We start from the raw sequence: 19,618 nt of genomic DNA, 5'->3' as shown, positions 1-19,618 counted from the left end.
GAGATCCAACCTGACTCCAACATCAACAAGACGCGGTGGATCCAAATGGTGCTAGTACCTTTTTTTTTGATGAACGTTCTCAGTACGACTGACTGGAGTGCTGAAGGACTACTGTGACTTCTTCTGGCAAATAGTGAACAATTGTGTTTGCGAGCAAAGAGTTAAATACAAAGTCAAGGGCTTGATGATGCTGGGCTCTGAAGACTGTCTTCCCATTCTACTTCTTAGGACTGAAGGAAGGAATTGTTCAGTTTACAGAAAGCCAATTACCAAATTCAAAACCTATTTTAACTGAATAGGCTAATGAGATACGTGAAATTCCTTGTTAACCTGTTACTTTGGGGGGAAAGGCATTTAGCATGGCATGCAGGTGTCTTTGCTATTTTTCTCTACTTCTATGCGGCTCCTGGTTCGTTTTCCACTTTTGTTCAGAACAAGTTTGCACGTAGTCTTAAATGCAATATTTGTTTATTCCAAAAGAACATATTCATGATAAAAATCATTATAAAAGGAAAAACAAACCCCAGAATATTGATCAAGAGAGGGGATTGCCCCAGTGGCCTGGGCCGCATCACAAATCTTAAACCTAATTCAGATAGATAGATAGATAGATAGATAAGTAAATAAATAAATAAGAATAAACCTAAGTCAGCTTGCACTTATAGGAAACACCTGTCAAGGAAACCTAACATGCACCAGTTACAATCTTCTGTCTCAGCTTTAGTTATCTAGCTTATCCCAGAAAATAGGACCTACTAGCCTTACAAGGAAATCCTCAGTCTCCCAGTCAGTCCTGCCCTGTTTCTGATTTGCTTCTTCTAATGCTCTATAAAACTCACTTTTGCCCCAAATCTCTCAGGAGCAACATGGCACCGCTTGCGAGACACTGTACTCCCCCAAGCCGTGTATTGTTTTCACTTGAATAAAGCACACCAAACTGGTTACTTAAAAAAAATATATACGCAACAGGATATAAGCAAGTTAAAAAAATATGGTTTATTACTGAATTCAGAATATGTATTTTTAAATATTGCCACAATCCTAAATATTTATGTGAAACTCCATTAACAATTTGTGCCTGGTAGATTTAGCCCTGGAAGTTTGTTGCTTTTTATATTTTTGAAGTTTATGATATGTACACAAACTTATTAGAGGAACACTTTAAAAAATAAGAAAACAGGGGCACCTGACTGGCTTCCTCAGTAGAGCCAGTGAGTTCAAGCCCTAGCTTGGACATAGAGATTACTTTGAAAAAACAAAACAAAACAAAACAAAACAAAACCAATGAATTGTGAATTTTGAGAACTTACATGTTTACCTAATGCCAGAAAAAACAGGTAAAACTGAAAAATTCAATTGATCCATAAATCTATTTGACCCTATATTCAGTATAATTCTAGATGAGATGTGAGGAAAGTCCCTCTCTTACAGAGCATGTGGTCAGGGAGCAAACAAACTGCTCAGTGATGACTTGAGGACTTCATCCCAATCCTGCCCACCATGGCTGTGTGAATCTGGGCAGGTTATATAACCTAAGCCTCAGTTTCTTTATCTGTAAAATGGGATAGTATTAATACTGCCTTTTCAGTTTAAGAAGATTAAATCGAATGTTAATATCTATGAATTGCTGAGAACAATGCGAGCCCTCAAAAACGTTATGTATCAACTACGTTGAAGCAAAGACTAGAAGTTATTCATTTTATGTCAAAATAAGTGAATATTTAGAGTTTTATATATATAGCTGGATGTTTGCCTACATTTTTCATCTTTTCTTTTTGGTCAAAGATAGATCTGAAACCGGATGGGATAGCACATATTATAGACCTACAAATTTCCTGTTTCTTTTAGATTGGTACCCAATCTTGGATTATGGGGGTAGAAGAAACCAAAACATACTCCTTAGAGTAATACCTGAGAGCAGGAGTTATAGATTAAGACCTTCAGAACAAACAACAAAAGCCCTGACTATATACACAGAAGCAGTGTTCTTTAAAGCTTGAGAGGATTTTTTGACCTTTGCTTTATGAAACATGGACAATCTTACATTTGATTGGTGAATTTTCTCCGAGTTGCTTTTTTTTTTAACCACGTTCCCTGCCTGAAAGCTAAACCTATTTATGGTGAGCACTGTTTTTTCAATTAAGTTTATTTTCATTTTCCCATAGGCCATGTTAGCTGAGAACGTCCCAAAGTTTTTCTTTCCTTTACTTTTCATAAAGGTTTTAAAATAAATTATACAACACGTTTATCTATTGGTCTCTTGAAATACTGTGAATTTTTTTCTCTCACACATTTAACGCCAGGTAAGAAGAACTATTCTAAAACTTTTCAGAGAGTACTAGTAATCCATTTTTGTGGCAAACTCTCGGAGAGCAAGGATCGCAGCCGTTTCGCCAACTTTGTGAAATGTCTTATGCAAGTTGGTGTTCAGCACATAGTACTTAAGAATGATGTGTTTAAGATTTGGCTTTTTCCAAACATTTTCAGCTGGGTATCAGAAAATACTATTTCAAGCTCCGAGCTCGATATTGGTAATAAGTTCTCTCCCCGAGGCCGCTCGTGATGGGGGCGGGGGCAGGGGTGGGGGAAGGGAGTGAACTCAGAACAAATCTCAAATCACCTTTCTAACAGTTTTGCAACAGAAAATATTGTCGGCTGCAAACACTTGGAGACAGCGAGTCTTAGCTAAGAACTCTCCACGGCCGGAGCGCGTCCCCCCCCCCCCCCCCGAGCCTAGCTTGCGGAGCCTGGCTTGCCGCCCCTGGGGACGTCTGCGCCTCCCGGGAGGACTTCGGGCTGCTCCGGGTCTGGGGAGCCGGCCCTGGGGGTTGGGAAGGTCGACGCAGCTGGAGTGAGGTCCTCCAGCCGAGGGCGGGGCGGGGAGAAGGGAGGCCTCGGCCGGCTCCCGGGGCGCTCCACCCGGGCCGGGGTGGGCGGCGAGTCGCGGCGAACCAGCCCTCTCCCCGTCGCCCCGCGCGCCCGCGGCTCCGCCCCGAGCGCGGTCTCCCCTCCGCCAGCCGTCGTCCCACTCCGCCGCTGGCTCGCGCTCCCCCTCCCTCCAGTAGGCGTGGGGGCAGGAATTCCGCCGGAGAACGCGGCCGGGGCTCAGTGCCCTGGAGGGCGGGGCGGGGCCGGGCGGCCGGGGGCCGCGCCCTCCCCCGGGCCGCCGCCTTGCTCTTCCCCCTCCGGGGCTCCAGCTCTCCTCCACCCTCCCTCCCCCCCCCCCCCCCCCCCCCCCCGATCCTCCCGCGCAGCTCCTAGCTCCTCCGGTTCTCCGCCTCCCCTGCACTCCTGCTCCCTGCCCCCTACCCACGCTCCGGCTCCCGTGCTTCTTTCCCCAGGCTCCTCCCCTGCGCTCCTCCCTACTCCCCTCTAATGTTTCCCTCCTCTCCTGCCCTGGTGCCCCTTCTTGCTCTCCCTTCGCCCTTACTCCCCCTTCCTCCCCGGTTCTGTTCCCTTCCTTTCGTCCTTACCACCTCCTCCAGATCCCCTCCTCTCCACCACCCCTCTCTCCAGCTCGCCTCTCGTTTTCCCACTCAGCTCCTCCCGCGCGCCCCTTCTCCCTTCTCCCACCACCTCTCCTGCTTGGCTCCCTCTTTCCTCCAGTGTTCCTCCTCCGGACCCCTCCTCCTTCCTCTCCCTCGCCCCTCTCTCCAGCTCCCCTCCCCTCTTTCCTCCCCTGCTCCTCTTCCCGGTCTGCGGAGCTCCCACGCGGTTGCTATGGAGGCGCCAGAGGCTGCCTGCGGCCGGGCGGGAGCTGCCCTGAGGCCCCGGGGACGGAGCTGTGACTCTGCCCTGGGCTCTGGCGCCTCGCCCCCTCGGGGCCCCGGAACAAAGAGCGCCCTCCCCCATCTCGGGAGTGCACTGAGACCTCCGGGCGCCCCCGGCCCGGAGGCTTAAGACCACCGCGGATCTTCTCTCCCCCAACCTCTGTTGACTGGACCCCTGGGGTCGGAGTGACAGCTGTGCGCTACCGAGCTACCTTCCTGGTCCCCCGAAGATCACTCCCGCTCTCCCCATCCCCACCCCCGTGCTGGAGGTGTCAGTGAGGCTGGGGGACGGCCAGATGGCCCCATTTAACAGGACTGTCCCCTTTTGTTGGGGGCCGAAGCAGCGTCCAGGCCAATTTACATAGGAAAATGGGGTTTGTGTCCCCAATTCAGTGCAGTGCCCCGACAGCTGGTGGCTCTGTCATCATGTCAGGACCCCACAGCTTGATGTTTAAAGTGGCTTTATGTGTGCAGATGTGTGAGTGTGAATAGCAATTGATTGGGAACCGGTAGCTATTAGTCTGCCTTGGAGAAACTCAGCGTTCATAGAGAAATTTTATCAGCCTGGTCACCGCATAAGATCATGGAATGGAAAAGTCTTCCGAAGACTTCTGATGCTCTCTTATAGAACTAAGGCTTATTTTATCCAGAAATCTAAGAAGCCAAACAATTGGGATCTGAGGAGGATTTTTAAATCGTTACCATTTACGCTTTCCTGCTTGTAAAAGTTGTAAGGCTGAACATGAAAGGCATAAGAAAAACTGCCAGGACTTAAAAAAAATTGATGAAAAGATCTCATCTAATTCATTTGATTAAACTACTTTAACTCTGCTAGCTTGTGTCCAGGGCCATAGCCTGCAACAGGCTGAACATTACCATTAGTTTGTAATCAGTAGTTTAAACCTGTGCACTTAAGTGATAGAATGTTAGGGACTTTAATTCTTATTTTACTAGGGAGGAATTTGAATCTCAGAGAGGTTAAGTGATTTGCCCAAAGTCATACAATTCTGGAATATGATCTGTTGTTAGAATCCAGAAAAGATAATGGAAAGGGAAGATTTAAGACAGGAGATTAGAAGCCCCTGAAAATACCTTAATCAGGAAGCTCTCAAACCTTTCCACCAGTCCACTGGAGCCACCAACAGGTAACTCCCCAGAAGACAAGGGATTGAAAAATTTTTCCCCTCTGCCTTTATACATTCAGCTTTAGCTCAAGACTGTACCAGAGCCAATTCTAGCCACTAGAATCTTCCAGAACTCTGAACTGGAACTGTTGACTTTGTTTCTGTCAGTGTAACCATTTTGTGATAAGATGAAAATTGCATGGTTAAAATGGAATGAAATGGGAAATCAAAGCTGGCCTGGAACCCTCTGGTTATGTTTTCAGGTGAGTGGACAAGATGACTACAATGGAACCTGCATTCACCTTGCTAGAAGGTAGGGTGGCTAATTTGGAAAGGCTTTGATCTCCACAGAACAACAACACTAGCTACATTTATAACAATTGGAAAGAATCCTTGAACCCTCTCCTTACTTCAGGGACTGTGTTGGAAGAATTCTATTGGCTAAACTTACAAATAGACTCCTATTCCCTACCTCCGCCTTTAAACCCTAAGTGAATTTGTGATAAATTTGGAGAGTGCCTCTGGGGAAGATTTTAGTAGAGCCATAGTGAACCACAGGGTGCCACATTAAAAGAGAAGATGAAAACTGTAGTTCTTCCTAATACTATCCTCACCTGTGGAGGTTTCTGATTACCAAGAAGATAACACATCTAGTTACAGGAGCCACATTTCTGAACATTGTCCAAAGCGGCGACTTTGGGTCTGAATTTCAATCCCAGCGCTGCCAACTGATTCTTACTCTGAGCTTTAGTTTCCTCATCTGGGGACAAGACAGTTCCTGGCTATTTTTGTGAGGATTAAATAAGCCATTGCTTGCGAATGCTTAGAATAGCCCCTGGCACATGGGAGAGAATGGGTAGCTTCATAATTATTATTTTAAATAACAATTTACTCTCAGTTCCAATTCTAAACGTATTTTAAACATATTTTAAAGCATGGGTAATTTGATTATCCAGGTCCCAGTGCAAAAAAAGAAAAAAAAGAAAACAGTTCATACACTGCGTTTCAAACATGAGAAAGAGCAAGAGTGTAGAACTGGATTGAAACCAGAAATGGGGGTTAATTTCTGCTCTGCTTCTTATACCAGAACAAGTTAGCCAGTTTTTCCTGCCTCTCATTTGCTGGGCTCACATAGTAAGTACTAGGATGAGAGTGCCTAATATGTGATAAGGATTTTAGGTAAGAAACATAGGAACCTCTTAATTCTTAAAAACAGACAAAACAAAAAAACCTGTCAATTCTTGAAAAGAGAATGTTTTAAGAATCACTAATAATGTGTTATATTTAAAAACTATACAAGGAAATTATTTGAATTTGACTCCCCTCTCACCACTACGCACAGTCTCTTAGCCTTTTTTACTGCTTTATTTTGACTGCTTTTTAGCATTTGCATTGGTTAGGTATGGAGGTATAACAAACATCCTCAAAACTCAACACCAAAATGACATTCATTTATTATTCTAGCTCCTGCATCTGTGTGTTAGCAGGAGGTCAGCTGGCCTAGGTTGAGCACATTGGGTGGTCCTGCTGAAGTTGGCTCAGCTTATACATGCATCTAAGGGTCTCCAGGGGCTCTGCTTTTGACTGAATTTGGTGGGGGAAGCTTAGTCTGAGTGGCTCTGCTCCACACCCTTTACCTTTCTCCTGTGACCAGCAGACTAGCTTGGGCATATTCTTACGGCAATGGCAGAGGAGCGAGAAGGGCATTGGAATCATGAAAGCCTCTTAAGGTCTATGTTTTTCTGGAGTCAGGAGGTGGCCTATTGTTGCTTCTACCTTATTCTGTTGGCCAAAACAGGTCACATGGTCAGGCCCAAAGTCAAGGAGAAGGGAAGAAGTCCAGTTCACCACAGAGTACATGACAAAGGAAATGAACAGAGGGAGGGTAAAAAAAATTGGGGGCCATTGATGCAGTCAAACACGGCACTTGTCAACATCTGGCATATTGTATATTTTACTATATAGACTTTTGTGACTCTTTCTGCTAGAATGTAAGCTCCATATGGGCAGGGATTTTTGTCTGCTTTGTTTATTGCTACGTTCTCAAGATCCAGAACAGTGGCACATTATAGATGTTGAATAAATATTGGCTGAATCAATTCGGAGGATTACATTAATTGTTTTGGCTTATGTATAAAACCCAAATTGTCTAGAGAGAATGTAATTTAGTAACTTTATCTTCATTAAAACAATTTTTTGTAATGTTCACTTATGTTTGAGAGAGAAAGAGTATGCTCAGGGGAGGGGCAGAGAGGGGGAGACACACAATCTGAAACAGGCTCCAAGCCCTGAGCTGTCAGCACAGAGGCCCACGTGGGGCTGGAACCATGGATCTGGAGATCATGACCTGAGCCGAAGTCGGTTGCTTAACCGACTGAACCACCCAGGCGCCCCCGTTACTTTATCTTCTGATTTAAGGATCATTGTTCATGTTTGCTGGCTAATGAAACTGCCGGCTGCTTAGAATAAACATTATTTCTTAAACTTTAAAAAAATGTCTAAATTGTGGGGCACCTGAAGTAGTTCAGTCGGTTGAGCATCCAACTCTTGATTTCAGTTCAGGTCATGATCTCACTGTTGTGGGATTGAGACCTGTGTTGGGCTCCATGTGAGCATGGAACCTGTTTGGGATTCTCTTTCTCCCTCTGCCCCTCTCCCTCACTCGCATTCTCTCTCTCTGTCTCTGTCTCTCTCTCTCTCTCTCTCTCTCTCTCCCTCTCAACTTAAACAAAATAATTTCTAAATTTCAAAATAGTGTAAAATTTCTCGAGGACATATAAACAGGTACTATATAAAGGTAGATTATTGGGCAGAAGATTAGCAGTAGGGAGAGGAAGAACTTTACATATATTTTGGCAGAGAATATGTTGCTTCTTCCTATGTGGGAATAATGCTAATATAAGTCTCCAACTTCCAGAGTCTGAATCTGAGAAACTCTCAAGACTGTTGTATTTAAACTGTTCCAAGAGGCATGGGATACAAGACAGTACCTACGCAGATTACTTTTGATGGGCTTTTGGGTTCACGGAAATTCAGTCATTTTTCTCTCTACCCTACTTTACCTAATCCAGAAGACGTTGAGCAAAATAAATTTTTTAAAAATTTATTTTTAAGTTAGTTAACATACAGTGTAGTCTTGTCTTGAGGAGTAGAACCCAGTGATTCATCCGTTACATATGATACGCAGTGCTCATCCCAAAAAGTGCCCTCCTCAATGCCCACCACCCATTTAATCCACCTCCCCCCACGGCCCTCCAGCAACCCTCAGTTTGTTCTCTGTATTTAAGAGTCTCTTAGGGTTTGCCTCCCTCTCTGTTTTTATTTTATTCTTGCAGAGGAATCTTCTTAAGGTCACGCTTTAAAAAGGAATTCCTGTGCAATATATTTTTTTATTCCCTTGAAATTTGAATTTGTGCTGTCAGTTTTTGACCGTGACAGATGATGAGGTAGGAGATAAAGTAGGCGTTAATGCTTAGTTACATAAAGGGGAGCTTTATGTATGTCCATTCCTAGCAGTAGGCGAATTTGGGACTCCCACAAGAAATCCAGGTCTTGAACACTGGAGTGAGTATCTGAAGTTTCATCATGCCAAGTGACTAACTTCTCAGATGGGCAGCTTGTAGACCTGAAAGCTTGATTATGTGTGGATGTATTATTTTGGATAAGAGGCAGAGTTAGGCCCAGAGGCATCCTGAATTGTAGTCATTTCTCTCTCTTTCTCTTTTTCTCTCTCTCTGCATGTCACTCAGTAGAGTCCCCGCACCAGACAGTTGCAGTTTATAAATTTAAAATGCTATAAACATTTCTCAGAAAGGTTTCATGTATAAATTTATATGAATATGTTTGCTTTATTATTAGTGAGACCCTACAAGCATTCAATTCATTTAGTTTAGTTTAGGTCTTTTGGGTTGGGACCTTAGATATTTAGAGGTTCATTCATTCAGCAAACATCCATCAAGGGTCTACGGGTGCACCAAATGCAATTAGACAAAGCCCTTGGCCCCAGGGAGCTCACAGTCTTGGGTAAGATAAGAGTGTCCATGGGCAGTGTCAACACAGTGGAAGAAAGCCTATGATTGGGGAGAAGGTGAGGTGGGAAGTCAGAGGAGAGGTGCCAGGGACTCCAGGGGAGACAAAGAAAGCAAACCAACTTTGGCAATTGTGTAATGCTTCTGATCTGCAGACTCTCTTTTGTCTGTATTGTCTCTTCTCATTCTCCAATTTCCCTACCTGCAGGCTAAGGCAGGGTGCTATTCTAAGGATGCTGAGGAGAGGTGATGGCTTAAGGATGTGCAATCTCGAGGTCTTATACTTTGTAAGGGGTGGATCCTGCATCCACACTTGGGTCTCCAGGTGCTCTCTAGGAGGCTGTTTCCTTCTTGGTCTTACCCCCTCTTCCTCTCTTGGCCAGGCTTGGGTGGTCTCTAGCTGTGTGGCCTGGTCCTGGTCTTCCCAGGCCTTCCATCCCTCAAATATAAAAGGAGGATATTGTCCAGGATGATTTGAATACCTTATGCCTCTAATGGTCTGTGATTCCAAGAACCTTTGCTTTTCTGGTAAATCTGAGAAACCTTGATGTGAAAGTAGTGTTAGTTTTTTATTCACGTGTTACAGAACCCTTGTGATAGGTTGATCTTCATAAAAAAAAAAAAAATCTGTTTCAAGATGAAGATATTGAGGAACTAGGATCCTGCCACTTCTCTGTGGTCCCGCAGTACCCTGGCAGGGTTCTCATTCACGCTTCTGGCTCCTGAGTTTCTGATCTCTTATTCCTCTGTGTGAAATGTTTTTCCTAGGACCTCTTCATTTTTATTTTACTTCCATTTGTAGTGAGTGATGCTTAAAACTATGTTCTACTTCTTGCCCTAGAGGTTTTAAGGTGTGTGTGTGTGTGCCTGTGTGCACGAATGTATTCTGTAATTTGCCTGTTGTTGGAAAGAGGTGGCAGACTGAAACCTGGAGGGCCAAATGTTTACCTGCAGACATATTTTTAAATTTATTTTGAAAAAAAAATTATTTTGAATGAGTAGCACTTGAAAATGGTACAAATTCCAAAAAGATCTTCACAGGACTTTTAAAAGTTTGAGCCAATATTTAATGATTGGAAGATTTCATATCTAAAAATCTGGGTTTATGACTTAAAAAAAAGTTTATGTATTTAGTTTGAGAGTGAGCGAGCATGCATGCACAAACAGGGGAAGGGTGGGGCGGGGAGAGAGAGAGAGAGAGAGAGAGAGAGAGAGAGAGAGAGAATCTTAAGTAGGCTTCACACTTAGCCCAAATGCAGGGCTTGATCCCACAACCCTGGATCATGACCTGAGCAGAAATCAAAAGTCAGATGTTTAACCAACTGAGCCACCCAGGTGCCCCTCAGCTTTATGACTTTTCATGAAAATCAGATCTGGTAACATTAACCCAGATTTCCTATAATGCCACCAGTCAGCCTTACCTTCTTTTGGCAGACTGTGGGCTCACCAGCCCTCTCCCTGACCTCCATTTCCAAGTCTTCACCACTGACAGCCTCCAGCAGTCATTTAATCACCGGGTGGTCCCTCTAGACATTTGTGTTTGCACCTGCTTGCCTCAAGTATTTGTACTTTTTTTTTTTTTTAAAGTAGGTTTTATGCCCATTGTGGGACTCAAGCTCACAATCCCTAGACCAAGAGTCACATGCTGTACCGACTGAGCCAGCCAGGCACCCCAAGTATTTGTAGTTTAGATGCCCCACCAACACGGGCGGGAGGCTGGTGGATCTGGGGCAGAACTGCCCCTAGACAGCTGGTGCAGGAAGGTGACTTCCTCTGACAGTGTTAGGATGTGGATGGGCAGAGTCATACAGGAAATACCTCAGGCCTGAGACGAAAATGCCAATCAGGAGAGAGGTTTAGGATTGGCTGGGATGTTTGTCTTCTGGACAGCAAACAAACAGTAACAGCAACAAATAAAGCAGGGAGACCGAAGGAGAAAGAAAAGAAGAGAATAGGACTTATTGAAGGACAAAATATGCCAGTGAGGGTAAACTGAAGAAATACACAAAATGACAACCATGAGCAAATTATTACTCTCCTTAATTCTCACCCACAAAATGGGGATATGTTTCTTAGAGAACAGTCATGAGTGTAAGAGGCAATATAATTAAAGACTGTACCATAATGCCTGGTTTTTGATAGATTATAGAGGATGGTGCCATAACTCCTAAATGGAGGTGTGGCCGCTTCACTTCATGCCCTAGGAAGCAACAACAACAACAACAACAACAACAACAAACAAACAAAAAACAAAACATAATTTTTTTCTGGATAAAGGTCTACTTTTTAATTTATTTTAATTCATTAATTATTTTTTTGAAAGACAGAGAGCAAGCTGGGGAGAGAGGCAGGGGGAGACAGAGAATCTTAAGCAGGCTCCACACCTAGCCCAGAGCCTGACTTGGAACTTGATCTCACAATCATGAAAGAGGCACTTAACCCACTGAGCCATCTAGGTACCCCAATATTTTACTTTTGTTTTTTTTAATGTTCATTTGTTTTTCAGAGAGGAGAGAGAGTGAGAGAGACAGAGTGTGAGCAGGAGAGGGGCAGAGAGAGAGACACACAGAATCCAAAGCAGTCTCCAGGCTCTGAGCTCTGAGCTGTCAGCACAGAGCCTGACGTGGGGCTAGAACTCATGAATCGCAGGATCATGACCTGCACCCAAGTCTGACTCTTAATCAACTGAGCCACCCAGATGCCCCTCAAAATTCCACCTTTTAATAAAACATCTGTACTCGTTGGGCATTGAAAACGGGTTTTTGAATATGACAGTGTTTTTCTTCCCAGTTACATGTGGGCCACCTGGTCCCTCAGTGGTGTTATATATGGCCTATAGAAGAGGCACCTGCACAGTTAGGGTGATAGCTTGAATTTCCAGAGTAAGTGATTTTACCATTCTCATAATTATAATAAGGGCTCTGGCTAAGCCCCAACTGGGTTCAGAGTTAGGCTGTGTGTACACCTAGCAGGAAGGTGAACATCTATTTCAATGGGTTTATTTGATGTCATTAGGCTGTTAACATCTGTTCTCATTCTCTTTCAGCTAAGCATATGATAAAATTGTGCTTTCCTGTTGCCTTGCGTTCAGGCATGCCCATGGGACTTTCTTTAGCTGAAGAAATGCATTTAGAGGTGATTTGTGTCACATCAAACAGCTGCCTGACCACAGAAACCATAGAGGCATGTCAAGATGCTCCATGAGCTTGGTTTCCTAGGTGACTCAGATGAGCAGAGACCCGGTGACAACCTGCACTGAACACACAGGAGGCACGAGGAACAAACTTGCTATGCTACGTCACCGTTGGTGTTGTTTGTCACTGCTGCATGACTTGGTCTCTCCCGATTGGCAGGTATGATATTTTAGAGTTTCGTTTTGCTTTGTTATTTTTAACTGAAGGAGAGAGTTTTTATTTGCTTCTCTTGCTTGTGTTGTGGAGAGAAGATGGGGGAGTGAAGGGACAAGGACAGTGGAAGGAGATGGCATGTATCTGTTCTCCATCTAGGCCCTTAGTTTAGCTGGCGGCTCCCAGTGGCAAAGGAAGTTGAGCTGGAAGCTGAAAAAATTCCTTTCATGGGTGATTTTCAGAGTCTTGCACTGTTTTCAGACCTAAGTGACACAGTGGTGGCCTGAAATCAGGAGAGGGCTATGTTTCCACCTTTTCCCCAAGAGTCAGTAGTGCTATGATGTCTCGGGGACTGGAGGTCTGGGGAGGATCTTGACACGGCTTCTCTTTTTCAGACATCAGTATTTCTACACAGGGGAGCAGCGGAGGCAGGTATGGTGTCCTGAAGTGACAGCAGGAATAATAAAACGTGAGTAGATTGGGGACTGGACGTGCCTGAGGTATCACCTGGAGATACTCAGAAATAACTGGGCGAGGCGTGGGAGGCATCTTAAGGTCCTCATGTTATGCTGTCGATGCTAAGAGCTGTTGTCATTTGGAATTAATATTTATGGGCCCTCCTATGTATATCCAGGCTCAGGAGGTGCCGAGACAGTGAGTCAGAGAATTAGTCGGCTGCTTTGGTTCAGCTGGGTCTGAGGCAGGGCTGCAAACTGGTGACAATATGCACCCATTGATCTTTCTGATTGACTGTCAGCTTGACGCTGTCATTTTTCCATGTATGCTATCTGGCGGCATGGGTCCCTGTGTATTTTGTCTAGCAGTCAAACTGAATATATGACATATCCATTTCTTGAGGAAGAAAGCCACAGTGTTTAATATTATTTTATAAACCGCCATAATTTCTGGACTTTATTGTAGGACCAGGTTTCCTTTTCCTTTTCCTTTTTTTTTTTTTTTTTTATTTTTTTTGATGGATGCTTAACCAACTAAGCCACCCAGGCACCCCTCCTTTTTCTTTCTTTTATGTCAACATGGAAAACAGCATTTATTCTCTTTATAATCAATGGCAAATTTATTTTGGGGAGAGAATTTGGGAGGCGGTTTGTCAAACTACATTGACCGTGTCTCTGAAATGACTTTAAAATGCCATCATATATTCCCATACAGACAAAGTGGTATAGAAGCACAGGTATCTTTGTGAGTCTACATGATGCAGAAAAAGTAGAGAGGGAGACTATTTTGTTGTAATTAAACTTAAATTGGGTTGGGAGGGTTCCACTTTGACACCCTTCGCACACCCACCAATTCATTCACACTACTGTGGGGAAGTTACCAACATCTTACATTCATCTTAGGTATTCTGACCCCAGCAGGTGACCTCAGAGGATTGATTCCTCATCTCTCTTCTCTATTTTATGATCTTTCTTTCTGTCTTTAGGCAGCAGTGTGGGCTTTCCTGGTGACACCTGCAGTTATGACCCTGGCTTGAGAATCCATTAATTCTTCTCCATCTGCTTGGATCAATACCTTAGGCAACTCTGGGCACTATGGTTCTGTGAAGGGCAGAGCCACGTTCCTGTTGAAATGTCGTGTAAAAACCTGGGACAATGTCAACATGGAAAATAGTGCTTATTCTCTGTACAGTTAATGGAAAATTGTTATATTTGTTAATAATGTCACATCTCTTTGACATTAATATTAACATAAGACCTTTCCAATAAATTAACACAATTTCTCACCCCAAAGTGGAGAAGTCCTGAATCTTGCTCAAGGTCACCAATTAGCAGCAGAGATGGAACTCAAACTCAGGACTTCATGCTCCTTGACTATGCCCAGCGCCCTTCCCTTGGGGAGCATTGTAAAGTAATTAAAGGGTGACATTTTCTACAATACTTTTAAGCTTCAACACTGTTATTTTGCTTCTATAGAAAGGATTACAGAAAAAATGTTTCTGTGTTGATGTAAAGTATGATGGCATGTTGCTAATGCCATGAATGTTGCATTTTCCTTAGAATAAAAAATATACAAAGAACAGTAAATAGTTTCCTGGATATCACTTCATCCAAACCCTTCCTTCTTATCTCTGAAGAGAATAATCATAATAGATTACTAGCACAACCATTACTGAGTGACTATTCTGGGGCCAAGCACAGTGTGCAGCCTGATGTCTAGCTGCTGACATTTAATGCTCACAATGACCTGTGATGTCAGTACTAGGTTAGACCCGTTTTACTGATGAGGAACTGAGGCTTACAGAGCTTATGTAATTTGTCTAAGTTTTACAGCAGGCAAGCATCTTAGTAGTGCTCACAATCACACCATTTATTTTACCCTTGTACCTGAGGAAGTCTCATATCTGGGAAAAAAAATAATTTCCACAAATGAAAAAAAAATAATTAAACCAACTCAGAAAGGAGTTGAAGTAACAGATTTAAGCTTTGCTTTTTGGAAGCTGGCTTCAATGGAGACATGTTAATCTTGTCAATTTCCCTAGAAAATTAATTTGCTTTGCAGCAAAGTCTTGGGATGGTGTATATTAAACATTACAAATAAGCTAGACCCAGTCTGCCTTTAGCCAGGCACAAATTGCACACTTTAGAGGGGGAAAAAAAAAGCAGTAAATTAAGACAAAGCAATGTGACACATTTTTCATTTAAAGAAAAGCTAGCCGCTTAATATATTTTCTAGCTACAGGGTCTTGACCCTTCGAGGATGTTGAAAGGGAAGGAATAACAGGATTGATTACGGAAGGGGAAAAACATCAACTTTAGAAAGGTTTTGGCAGATTAGATGACATGATGATGCCTGTCATGACTTCCTCCTGCCAAAATGAGATTCATTAAAGAAAACTCTTCGCTAAATTAAAACTCTCCTCACCAATCTCCTCCCCTCCAGATGTTAACAACCCACTGCAGCCTGTTGGACAGCATGGCTGTGGGTGATCAGTGGAGATGCTTCGTAACATTCTTTATTTTTTTTTAATTTTTAAAAATTTACATCCAAATTAGTATATAGTGCAAAAATGATTTCAGGAGTAGATTCCTTAGTGCCCCTTACCCATTTAGCCCATCCCCCCCTCCCATAACCCCTCCAGCAGCCCTCCGTTTGTTCTCCATATTTATGAGTCTCTTATGCCTTGTCCCCCTACCTGTTTTTATTATTTTTGTTTCCCTTCCCTTATGTTCATCTGTTTTGTCTCTTAAAGTCCTCATATGAGTGAAGTCATATGATTTTTGTCTCTCTCTGACTGACTCGTTTCACTTAGCATAATACCCTCCAGTTCCATCCACGTAGTTGCAAATGGCAAGATGTCATTCTTTTTGATTGCCAAGTAATACTCCATTGTATATATATACCACATCTTCTTTATCCAGTCATCCATTGATGGACATTTGGGCTCTTTCCATACTTTGGCTATTGTTGATAGTGCTGCTATAAACATGGGGGTGTATGTGTCCCTTCGAAACAGCACACCTGTATCCCTTGGATAAATACGAGTAGTGCAATTGCTGGGTTGTGGGGTAGTTCTATTTTTAGTTTTTTGAGGAACCTCCATACTGTTTTCCAGAGTGGCTGCACCAGCTTGCATTCCCACCAACCATGCAAAAGAGATCCTCTTTCTCCACATCGTCGCCAACATCTGTTGTTGCCTGAGTCGTTAATGTTAGCCATTCTGACAGGTGTAAGGTGGTATCTCATGGTGGTTTTGATTTGAATTTCCCTGATGATGAGTGATGTTGAGCATTTTTTCATGTGTCAGTTGGCCATCTGGATGTCTTCTTCGGAGAAGTGTCTATTCATGTCTTTGCCCATTTCTTCACTGGATTATTTGTTTTTTGGGTGTTGAGTTTGATAAGTTCTTTATGGATTTTGGATACTAACCCTTTATCTGATATGTCATTTGCAAATATCTTCTCCCATTCTGTCAGTTGCCCTTTAGTTTTGCTGATTGTTTCCTTCACTGTGCAGAAACTTTTTATCTTGATGAGGTCCCAGTAGTTCATTTTTGCTTTTGTTTCCCTTGCCTCCGGAGATGTGTTGAGTAAGAAGTTGCTGCGGGCAAGATCAAAGAGATTTTTTCCTGCTTTCTTCTCGAGGATTTTGATGGCTTCCTGTCTTACATTTAGGCCTTTCATCCATTTTGAGTTTATTTTTGTGGATGGTGTAAGAAAGTGGTCCAGGTTCATTCTTCTGCATGTCACTGTCCAATTTTCTCAGCACCACTTGCTGAAGAGACTGTCTTTATTCCATTGGATATTCTTTCCTGCTTTGTCAAAGATTAGTTGGCCATACGTTTGTGGGTCCATTTCTGGGTTCTCTATTCTGTTCCATTGATCTGAGCGTCTGTTCTTATGCCAGAATCATACTGTCTTGATGATTACAGCTTTGTAGTATAGCTTGAAGTCTGGGATTGTGATGCCTCCTGCTTTGGTTTTCTTTTCCAAGATTGCTTTGGCTATTTGGGGTCTTTTCTGGTTCCATACACATTTTAGGATTATTTGTTCTAGCTCTGTGAAGAATGCTGGTGTTACTTTGATAGGGATTGCATTGGATATGTAGATTGCTTTGGGTAGTATCGACATTTTAACAATATTTGCTCTTTCTATCCAGGAGCATGGAATCTTTTTCCATTTTTTTTGTGTCTTCTTCAATTTCTTTCATAAGCTTTCTGTAGTTTTCAATGTATAGATTTTTCACCTCTTTGGTTAGATTTATTCCTAGGTATTTTATGGTTTTTGTGCAACTATAAATGGGATCAATTCCTTGATTTCTCTTTCTGTTGCTTCATTGTTGGTGTGTAGGAATGCAACTGATTTCTGTGCATTGATTTTATATCCTGCAAGTTTGCCAAATTCTAATAATTCTAATAAATTCTAAATTCTAATAATTAATTCTAGCAGTTTTTTGGTGGAAGCTTTTGGGTTTTCCATATAGAGTATCATGTCATCTGCGAAGAGTGAAAGTTTGACCTCCTCCTGGCTGATTTGGATGCCTTTTATTTCTTTGTGTTGTCTGATTGCAGAGGCTAAGACGTCCAATACTATGTCGAATAACAGTGGCAAGAGTGGACATCCCTGTCTTGTTCCTGACCTTAGGGAGAAAGCTCTCAGTTTTTCTCCATTGAGGATGATATTAGCGTTGGGTCGTTCATATATGGCTTTTATGATCTTGAGGTATGCTCCTTCTATCCCTACTTTTTGAGGGTTTTTATCAAGAAAGGATGGTATATTTTGTCAAATTCTTTCTCGGCATCTATTGAGAGGATCATATGGTTCTTGTTCTTTCTTTTATTGATGTGATGAATCATGTTAATTGTTTTGTGGATATTAAACCAGCCCTGCATCCCAGGTATAAATCCCACTTGGTTGTGGTGAATAATTTTTTTAATGTATTGTTGGATCCGGTGGGCTAATATCTTGTTGATGATTTTTGCATCCATGTTCATCAGGGAAATCTGTCTATAGTTCTCCTTTTTAGTGGGGTCTCTGTCTGGTTTTGGAATCAAGATAATGTTGGCTTCATAGAAAGAGTTTGAAAGTTTTTCTTCCATTTCTATTTTTTGGAACAGCTTCAAGAGAATAGGTGTTAACTCTTCCTTAAATGTTTGGTAGAATTCCCCTGGAAAGCCATCTGGCCCTGGACTCTTGTTTTTTGGCAGAGTGTTGATTACTAATTTGATTTCCTTACTGGTTATGGGTCTGTTAAGATTTTCTATTTCTTCCTGTTTCAGCTTTGGTAGTGTATATATTTCTAGGAATTTGTCCATTTCTTCCAGATTACCCATTATATTGGCATATAATTGCTCATAATATTCTGTTATTATTGTTTTTATTTCTGTTGTGTTGGTTGTGATCTCTCCTCTTTCATTCTTGATTTTATTTATTTGGGTCCTTTCCTTTTTCTTTTTGATCAAACTGGGTAGTGGTTTATCAATTTTGTTAATTCTTTCAAAGAACCAGCTTCTGGTTTCATTGTTCTACTGGGTTTTTTTTGTTTGTTTGTTTTGATAGCATTAATTTCTGCTCTAATCTTTATTATTTCCTGTGTTGTGCTGTTTTGGGGTTTTATTTGCTGTTCTTTTTCCAGCTCCTTGAGGCGTAAGTTTAGGTTATGTATCTGAGATCTTTCTTCCTTCTTTAGGAAGGCCTGGATTGCTATGTACTTTGCTCTTATGACCACCTTTGCTGTGTCCCAGAGGTTTTGGGTTGTGGTGTTATCATTTTCATTGACTTCCATATACTTTTTAATTTCCTCTTTAACTGCTTGGTTAGCCCATTCATTCTTTAGTAGGATGTTCTTCAGTCTCCAAGTATTTGTTACCTTTCCAATTTTTTTCTTGTGGTTGATTTCGAGTTTCATAGTGTTGTGGTCTGAAAATATGCACGGTATGATCTCGATCTTTTTGTACTTACTTAGGGCTGATTTGTGTCCCAGTATATGGTCTATTCTGGAGAACATTCCATGTGCACTGGGGAAGAATGTATATTCTACTGCTTTAGGATGAAATGTTCTGAATATATCTGTTAAGTCCATCTGATCCAGTGTGTCATTCAAAGCCATTGTTTCCTTGTTGATTTTTTGATTAGATGATCTGTCCATTGCTGTGAGTGGGGTGTTGAAGTCCCCGACTATTATGGTATTATTATCGATGAGTTTCTTTATGTTTCTGATTAATTTATATATTTGGGTTTTCCCACATTTGGTGCATAAATGTTTACAATTGTTAGGTCTTCTTGGTGGATAGACCCCTTGATTATGATATAATGCCCTTCTGCATCTCTTGATACAGTCTTTATTTTAAAGTCCAGATTGTCTGATATAAGTATGGCTACTCTGGCTTTCATTTGTTGACCACTAGCATGATAGTTGGTTCTCCATCCCCTTATTTTCAATCAGAAGGTGTCTTTAGGTCTAAAGTGGGTGTCTTGTAAACAGCATATAGATGGATCTTGTTTTCTTATCCATTCTGTTACTCTATGTCTTTTGATTGGAACATTGAGTCCATTGACATTTAGAGTAAGTACTGAAAGATATGAATTTATTGCCATTATGATGCTTGTAGAGTTGGAGTGTCTGGTGGTGTTCTCTGGTCCTTTCTAATCTTTGCTATATATATATGTTCTCTGGTCCTTTCTAATCTTTGCTATATATATATGTTCTCTGGTCCTTTGCTAATCTTTTGCTATATATATATATATATATATATATAGCAAAAAATATATATATATATGTATATATATATACATATATATGTATATATATATATACATATATATGTATATATATATATACATATATATGTATATATATATATACATATATATGTATATATATATATATATATT

At 41.9% G+C, this 19,618-nt stretch overlaps 1 long non-coding RNA gene across 3 annotated transcripts; it reads left to right on the top strand.

Moving 5' to 3' along the window:
• Window positions 1-3,242: 3,242 nt before the first annotated feature.
• LOC123585996 lies at window positions 3,243-14,286 on the top strand. Of its 3 annotated transcripts, none has more exons than XR_006706526.1 (5): window positions 3,243-4,915; window positions 5,158-5,207; window positions 12,141-12,275; window positions 12,665-12,738; window positions 13,711-14,286. It is a non-coding gene; the product is annotated as an uncharacterized LOC123585996 (long non-coding RNA). The 3 variants fall into 3 exon arrangements; XR_006706525.1 differs by having other exon boundaries at window positions 12,014-12,275; XR_006706524.1 differs by having other exon boundaries at window positions 3,243-5,207; window positions 12,014-12,275.
• The last annotated feature ends 5,332 nt before the right edge of the window (window positions 14,287-19,618 follow it).

Source organism: Leopardus geoffroyi, chromosome C3 (genome assembly GCF_018350155.1).
Source record: "Leopardus geoffroyi isolate Oge1 chromosome C3, O.geoffroyi_Oge1_pat1.0, whole genome shotgun sequence".
NCBI classification, from domain to species: Eukaryota; Metazoa; Chordata; class Mammalia; order Carnivora; family Felidae; genus Leopardus; species Leopardus geoffroyi.
Note: the sequence above shows the minus strand (reverse complement) of the source record. Positions and strands in the feature narration are given on the sequence as shown.